The sequence below is a fragment of the Fukomys damarensis genome, unplaced genomic scaffold (assembly GCF_012274545.1).
Source record: "Fukomys damarensis isolate Sample0158 unplaced genomic scaffold, DMR_v1.0_HiC HiC_scaffold_25, whole genome shotgun sequence".
NCBI lineage: Eukaryota > Metazoa > Chordata > Mammalia > Rodentia > Bathyergidae > Fukomys > Fukomys damarensis.
This window is the reverse complement of record NW_022900937.1, coordinates 29371888-29374497: the sequence shown is the minus strand read 5'-3', so window position 1 is coordinate 29374497 and position 2610 is coordinate 29371888.

Here is a 2610-nt window from a genome sequence, read left to right as displayed (position 1 = left end):
GTCTCAAGGACTGCAACTTATTTTCTAACAACTTGCAAGTGGACAGCGGCCAGACTTCTGGAAAGATTTAAGTAAATCAAATGTGTCCAGATGCCTATTTAAAGACCTGTTTTTAGCAATACCTATTTAACATCTGCTTTGATAAATGACAGCATGTGGATGCTGTGAGGGTACAGGGAAACTTTCAGAAAGCCAATTAGAACTGGAGGATTGGCAGTTTGAAGGTTCTTAGGCCAAACAGCCAATCAGAGAAAACAAAGGCTGGTAACATGTATCGTTCTCCGGGTAAACTTGGATCAGTCAGCTAACTTTTCTGAAACATGTCTCTCTCATCATATAAAACCAGATTTTATTAATTTTAAAAAACTATCGTAGCCTGGTTGACAACTAGATAAATGTCTCATGAATTTTAGATGGTGCTGGGGCCCCAGGGCCTTACTTTGTTACCATTTGGATATCAGTAAATACTTTAAGGAGGAATGGGGATTAATCACTCAGTAAATCTCTCATACTCAGTGTATGGAATCACTACAGGCTGTTCTCCTTTGTTATTTCATAATATTTATTTACTGAGCTTTTAATTAATTTTATTTTTATGTGCAAGTAGTGAGTGCAAAAGGTGGAAAAGCAAACATGACAAAAAGATTTTCTTTGAAAAATCCATCCAGGGATAACTCTTATGGCCACTTTCTACCCACTGTTAAGCGTGTATAGAATTTTTCTTTTTTACCACAAATGGTAACATGACATAAAATTTCCACTCCTCACCTAAAACACTTGTATCTAGATGTCCCTTCAAAGCCTCCTGTGCTCATACGTGGGGCTTTTGGGAGTGACTGGCCCATGGGTGTGTGATACTGGATTAGTCCACTGATTTATTCAGTGCAGTTCTGATTGTTGGATGATAGACTTACTGAACAGGGAAGACCCACCTTGCACCTGGGTAGCAGCAACCGATAAGCTTGTGCCTTGAACAGAATAAAAGGGAAAGAAGAAGGATGTTGGACTGATTCCTATCTACCCTACCGTGGACTGTTTCTCTTCTGCCATGTTGCCCTGCCTTGGAGCCAGCTGACTACGGAATGAAACTTCCACAAACTATGAGATAAAAATAAACCTTTCCCCCCTTAAACTTGTGTCAAGTATTTTGTCCTAGCAACCAGAAAATAGCTAGGCTACACCACTATGGCCAGTAGCTACGCTGATATGGTTTGCTCTTCCTTTTGAATCAGTTGAATGACTCGAAGCTATGTCTTTCCCTATTTTTGGTTTGTTTCTTTTATTGTTTTGTAATTAAACCATGGACTTTACTCATTTTTTTTTCAATTGTGCTTTTTTCATCCTAGAATCCAGTCCAGGTACCTGGCTAACTAATCTTCGGTATGCTCCAATCTGTAACATTTCCTTGGTCTCCTTTTTTTTTTCCCCCTCTTGTGCTAGTTTTTTTTCTCACAGGTTTTTATTAGCTTATATCGGTTATATTGATCAACGTGTTTCATCAACATAGATCTGTACGTTCACAGAACATACTGTAATCATTTTCCCAAATCACCCGTCTCGTCTGACCATCCCCCTAGTTTCACATTGCAGGGGTGTGTATTGCTCAGTGGGTATAAGATAAGAAGCCTACTGTGTGTCCTACATATTAGGAAAAGGGCTCGGGATACACAAAGTTGTGGAGCACACAAGGCTCTGCTCATAGCCTCACAGCGTCGAGCTTGTGAGGAAGAGGGAAGTCAACACAGGTCTCTACTGAACAGAGGAAGCATTCTAACGCTCTCCAGCTACTCGGAGGCACCAGATTCTCAGTGCAGAGAAAAAGGTTTCCTGAAAACTGCTGGAATCCTGCCTTTAAAATGGCAGCAGAGAGATTGGGGTCAGATTCTAAGAACTCTTCTGGAGTCTGTTCTGCACAATCTTACATTATGAAAGTCATCTTTTATTATCCAACATCCAAAGCGCAACTATTAAGTTTGCATGCAGAAAAGCAACCACCTTTCTCTCGCAAAACCAAACCAAAAATCCCTTAGTAATGGCGATTCTGGGGTGGCAAAAACACTTTACATATCCTATATTCTCCGTAAATGACGCACCTGTTTTATGGAAAATTTAAAAATCAAACAAAAAAAAAACCCAAAAACAAAAACAAAAAAAAAGAAAAAAACAAACAAAAACAAAAACATAGGCACAGCCAGAGCAGGGACCGGCCAAGGCTGAGACTTTTTGGTGGCATCTGACATCAATCTCCTTCGAAACCAGGCGCCAGCGCTGGGTCAGCAGCTTGGCCGAGCTAGGAGGAGAGATGCTGAACACAGGCTCCAAAGGAATCTGTGCCCGGCTAGAAAAGGTTCAAGGAGGCAGGACCGGCCCAGGGTCGGCCAGGACCAGAGTCCCAGGCGCCCCCCGTAGAAGACGTAGCGCCTTGTCCCCGTCCACCCGCGGGACTTGGACCGAGATGGGTGCATCGGGGATTTTTCTCCACCCCCAGGCTCAGCTCCAGCTGGAATCGGTCCTCCTGGAAGACGGGCTGTGCTCTCCGCTGCCATCTGCGCGCTCCGCCGCGCCCCTTGCGCGCTCCCCTCGGCGTCCACACCTCCGCTCCCGGGGGCC